At 45.0% G+C, this 6,000-nt stretch overlaps 1 non-coding gene across 1 annotated transcript; it reads left to right on the plus strand.

The window, feature by feature from the left end:
• The first annotated feature begins 202 nt into the window (after positions 1 to 202).
• On the plus strand, positions 203 to 274 carry Trnac-gca (transfer RNA cysteine (anticodon GCA)). Its single transcript has one exon. It is a non-coding gene; the product is annotated as a tRNA-Cys (tRNA).
• The last annotated feature ends 5,726 nt before the right edge of the window (positions 275 to 6,000 follow it).

Here is a 6,000-nt window from a genome sequence, read left to right on the forward strand (position 1 = left end):
CCAAAGAAAGCAGGAAAGAGTAAATTCTGATAGCATTTGAATTCTTGGCAGTCAGCTTCTTGTCTGATATTTTCATTGTTGCGGCCCAATGAACTCCTTTTATTTTCTATCAATTGGAATTTAATCACAGCCACTTATAGCCTTTGTTAATACAGCATGCTTCTAAAGTGAAATGATGTTAGTAAGCACCCTGGGGCCAGCAGGGGGCATAGCTCAGTGGCAGAGCATTTGACTGCAGATCAAGAGGTCCCTGGTTCAAATCCGGGTGCCCCCTTGTCTTTTGCAATTGCAGCTGGAGATGGTCCCCGACACATAGGGAACTGGTGGGGCTTAGTAAATATCTGTCAAATGCTTGAACTAACTACTACACCTCCTCATCCCACCCACCTCCTCTTTCTGTGTTTCTATGACTTCCACAGTCACTTTCACCTTCCCTCTGCTCTTCCTAAGGCCCCCTCCCCACCTCTTCTTAGGTCCAGTGATGAAAAGAAGGCCCTTCTCTTTTCTGCAGTGCGGGATCGAACTCGGGGCCACACACCCATTAGCAGCGCTCCATAATCCAGGAAGTCCTTCTCCAAGCAGCTCAGGGACAGGGTGGGCACGTGGGATTTTCATAGTCTAGTTGGTGAGCACCAGGCTCTGAGGAATGAGAATCTGTAGAACCCTGAACTTTTCAGGAGATACGTGGAAGCTGCACAGTGACAATGATGAGCCTAGGGAGGGGTTGTGTGAATGAGAAGCCAGCAGGGAAACAGGCCCCGGGACAAAGTGCTGGGAGTGAGGCAAATGCGAGACATGTGGACTGACAAATCCCTCCACAGGCTGCTGATTCCACCTGTCAGCTGGCCGGCCCCTCAGAGTTCCTGGCAAGAGGTGAAGGAGGTGAAGGGGGTGAAGGAGGCAGGGACACCAGATCCCAGAGGCAGGGTGCTGGCCAAGGTGTAGAGTTCGCAGCCAGGAAATGTGGATTTGGATCTCAAGCTGCCAGGCTTCCTGGGCTGGAGCTAATGGGAAGCTCTGCATTCTTCACTTCTCCCCGATAAGGACCCAGAACCACTAACACCCCTTCCAGCAGGGAAAGCCACTGATGGAGGACCAGGGATGGGAAGCCACGGGGTGGTGGAGCTGGGGGAGGGTGAGGTGGTGAGAAGGGAGGGAGGAGGGGAGATAGGAAATGGAGCTCTGTGTCTCCCACTCCTCTGCCTTTTCTCTCCAAGTACAACGCAAGTCCTCTCAGGGACCACTGATCTTCTCTGGCACCACAGATCAGCTTGCATTTTCTAATTTTTTTTTTAAAAAAAATTGTTATTAGTTCTCGGTAGACGTTTATTTTAATTATTTATATGCGGTGCTGAGAGCCGTACCTAGTGCCTCACACGTGCCAGGCAAGTGCGCTACCACTGAGCCACCACCCCAACCACATTTTCTAAAATTTTATGTAAATAGCATTGTACCTGAGTCCTGGATTTGTTTTTGTTGTTCTCAAGTTAGCGATTTGAGATCTACTCCTACTGTTGCCTGTACCAAAAGCTCATTTATTTTTATTCAGTGCATACACAGATGATGATTTGTTTATCCTTTCACCTATTGAAAACACTTGAATTGTTATCAGTTTTTAGCTTCAGTAAATCAAACTCCTGTGAACATTCACACACAAGTGCAGGGAATAAACTTTTTACTTTTCTTGGGTAAATACTTGGAATTGGAGAAGGTGGATCATACAGTAGGTAGTTCACCTTTGAGAATCCGCCAGCCATTTTCAGCAGGGTTACAGCATTTTAAGTTACCACCAGCCCGAGGGTTCCATGGCTGTGCACCCTGACCAGCGCTTGCTATGGATGATCTTCCTGACTGACATCTACTGCCACGTATGGTCGTATTTCATTGTGGTTTTAATTCATATTTCCCTAATTGCTAATGATATTGAGCAGAGTTTCATGGGCTTATTGCTATCACTATCTTATCTGGAAGGTGTCTGTCCAGATCTTTTTGTCATTTTTTTTAAACTGGGATCATTTGTTTTCTTATTATTGAGTCTTGGAAATTCTTTACATTGTTATAAGACCCAGCATTGTGTCAGATACATGGTTTGCAAATACTTTTTCCCCAGTCTGTGACTTATCTTTTGATTCTTTTCATAATAGCTTTCCAAACGCAAACGTTCTTGATTCTCATGAAGTTCAATTTAGCAACAGTTTTTGCTGTCCTATCTGAGACATTTTTGCCTAACTCAAAATCATACCACCAGCCCTCGACCTCAGAAAGAATCCTATTTTCTGAATTGGAATTCTTGGAAGATTGACAGAGCCCCTCCTCTATCCACGCAGAGTCCTCTCTGCCCCTCAGAACCCTGGTGCAGGAGCAGAGGAGGGAGCAGGGTTCTGTTAAGCTTTAAAGCTAATGCCTGCCCACTATGAGGAAGACCCAACAGGGCCGCAGAGGTGAGGAAGGCTGTGCCTGGCAGGTGGGAGACGCAGCAGGTGTTTATAGTTCAGAGAGTGAGTGAGGGCAGTGGGGACCTTGCTGTCGCAGGGCTGCTGCTCTGCAGGGAGGCTGGCGGTCTATTGCACAGTTCAGTTGGTGCAATTAGGTTGCAAAGACAGGTTTGGGGTAGAGCATTTGACTGCAGATCAAGAGGTCCTGGGTTCAAATCCAGATGGCCCCTTGCTGGAGTCTCTACATGATGACACACGTCATCCACATGGGCCCTTGATCCCCAGTGGTGCCTTGGGCATGAACGGCAATGTGTTCACCTTGTGCTCTGGGTTCTGTTCAGGACACTTCTGTGTCATACTATGGCACAGGCTGTCCTCCAAGGCAAAGGCCCCTCACTGGGTGGACTTTCAGGGGACTTCTTCCTCTGGCATATCTCCAGGATTGTCACCTCTCCAGGAAGCCCCTCCTGGATCCCTGTTTACTTCCTGTTCCCTCAAGCCTCTGCTTAGGCTCCTGCCCCTTCTGTGGAAATATTTTGTTCATGGGTTTGTCTCCTATATGGACTAAGACACTTTGAGGAATGAGGACAACGTCCTCCCTGTCTTTGTACCCTCAACATGGATGACAGGGCCCAGTGTCTAGAAAGCTCAATGAGTGTTTGCTGAATGAATGAGTGATGGACTAGAGTAACAAGCCTCCTCCTCGAGGCCCTGGAGCATGGAGAAGGCTCTTCCCGGACCAGCAGCGCTTGTCCAATCACTGGACTTAGGGAAACGCTGGAATCACGTGTCTTTTCCAGGTGCAGAGGTCGTGCCCCCAGCACAGTCTGAGAGATGACGGGATCTGAGAGGGGCTGGTTAAGGCTGGAGATGAAGAGAGGAGGGCAGACTACAGTGGAGAAAGCTGGCTGTTCCCAGGGCATGCAGAGAAACAATGGATTACAGACCACAGATAGCCTGGGTGTGGTGTCTGGCTGGAAGGGCGCTACCGAGAGCTTCCACGTAAGTGGGGGCATAGCTTGGGCACAGCATTTGACTGTAGAGCCAGAGGTCTCTGGTTCAAATTCAGGTGTCCTGTATTTCTTTACCCCTTTTAATCACCGAAGTAGATGATGGAATTTCTGCTACTTCTTCCCACATTGGACCATTGAATTCATATTGGTCCTTTGTCCGGTTTAGGTTAAGACAAGCTCCAGGAATCCTCCTGCAATGGGTTGGATGTTGAAAGTGCCTCCAAGGTCTGTTAAAATTTTTGTCCCTAGAGTGCTGCTATTGGAAGGTGGTCATACCCTGGGGAAGGTCCTCAGGTCATTGCAGGAATGCACTTGAAAAGAATTTGGGACCCTGACAATTCTCTCTTGACTTCCTAGTTCAAGTTGAGACCCTTTCTTACAACATGTGATCCTGCCATTGCTATCCAGGACCCTCACCAGAGGCCCAAACCCATGAGACTGCCTGATCTTGAACTTGAATCCCTTAGACTGTGAGCTAAATAAACATTCCGTTTATTCATTTAGTTGGCTCAGGTATCTCACTGTTGGACTTGGCCTCTCCTGACTAACTCCAGGCAAAGCTACATTTCCAATAGGCTGCACAGCCCTTGGCTACCTGGAGACCCCACCCTCCATGACCTTCCCAGAGACTTCACTTTCTTTTTCTTGACATCTCATTTCCTGAACCTTACCGCCATGTCCAGAAGGCAAGCACAGCTGTCCCTTTGTTCTTGCCCTCTGTGAAGTTTGGAGGAATGTGTGCCTCGTCCTGCTGCCCAGAGGCAGTCATGACTTGAAGACCACGTCAAAAGCAGTCCGTGGCCAGGTGCAGTGGTGCAGGCCTGGAATCCCCGTGACTTGGGAGACTGAGGTAGGAGGATTGCAAGTCTGAGGCCAGCCTGGGCAATTTAGGGAGACCCTGTTTCCAAAAAATAGCTAACTAAAAAGGGCCAGAGATATATCTCAGTGGTAAAGCACCCCTGGGTTTGATCCCTGGTTTAAAAGAAAAATGCAATCTTTGTCTTGGAATTTCAGAAGGGTGCCACCTCTCCTTCAGACTCTGGCCACTTGATTCTCCCTTCTTCCTTCTCTTCTGCCACTTTATGTGCCTTACCTGGGTCAGCAATTCCTCAGTGAGAATGTTCACAAGTAGATCCTATCTCAGGGTTTGATACCCAATATCACAAACAAACAAACAACAAACTACTAGAAACACACTGTAAAATAACAATGCTAACTGTGCCAACCTCAAAAAGTTCAATGGGAAATTGGAAAGCAAGAAATGCAACCAAGATTTGAAAAGAAAGCAACATGGAAATTTTATAATTTAAAATACAATAACTAAAATTAAGAACTCAATGAATAGGGCTATGCTCTATGTAATGAATACGTTAATCCAAACAGAAAAGTCAACAGGCTAGAAAGTTGGGAGGAAAAACAATCCCTTATAAAGCAAGGAGAGCAAGGCACACACAGATGAGAGAGCGATAAATGTAGAGGACATAGTGAGAAGGTCTCAGGTACATATCATTGGAGTCCTGAGAGAAGAGATGAAAGAGAATGAATGCATGCAAGATTGAGGAGACAATGGCTGAGACTATTTTGCAACTCATGAAAGACATGAATCTCAATCATGATGAACAAAATTAAGCTCATTCCTAGAGTGACTGTAGCAAACTTGCAGAAAGCCAGAGACAGCAAGAAATTCTCAGGAAAAGCAAAAGCAAAAACAAAACAAATAACAACCCCCCCACATACATACTGCTTTCAATGGGGTGACAATTAGATTGACAACTAAGTTCTTAGGAACAACAATAAAAGCTAGGAAGCAGTGGAACTGTGAAAACTGATTTCAACATTTCAACATGAAATTGTGTTCCCAGGTAAAATATTCTTCATGAGTAAGGGTGAAATAAAAATCTTTCAGACAAACAAAAACTGAAACAATTCATCAAAAGCATCAGGCACTAACAGAATTTCCAAAGGGTGTATTCCCAGCAGAAGGAAATTATCTAGAAGAACAGAGATGCAGGAAGAAAGAAAGAAGAGCAAAAGCAGTAAGTGCGAATAAATCTAAGTAAACATTGCCTACATAGAGCAAAAATAATGAAGTTGAATGGAATAATGTAAAAAAACACAAATTTTATATAAGAAAATGGAATTAAAAGTTCTAGGATGTTCAAATTAACTGAAACAAGGGTAAAATTCTTGGTTAAACCCAAATTTTGAGGAGTAACTACGCAAACTGAATTTCTAGCGTAACCACCAGAACAGAATAGCATTGATAGTTTTCAAACTAGCAAGGAGAAATAAAATAATGAAATATAAATTATCTCAGATTTAAAAAGAATAAAGGAGGAAAAGCATGGATGATACAAATTGAAAGTACAAATATAGGTGGTATATTTAAATGCAAACACATCAGCAATTACATTGAAAGTAAATAAATAATCCATTCATCTGTTGAAGGACACCTAGGTTGGTTCCATAATTTAGCTATTGTGAGTTGAGCTGCTATGAACATTGATGTGGCAGTGTCCCTGTAGTATGCTGATTTTAAGTCCTTTGGGTAT

The sequence above is a fragment of the Marmota monax genome, unplaced genomic scaffold (genome assembly GCF_021218885.2).
Source record: "Marmota monax isolate L192 unplaced genomic scaffold, Marmota_monax_Labrador192_F-V1.1 WCK01_AAM20220418_F8-fsc00193, whole genome shotgun sequence".
NCBI lineage: Eukaryota > Metazoa > Chordata > Mammalia > Rodentia > Sciuridae > Marmota > Marmota monax.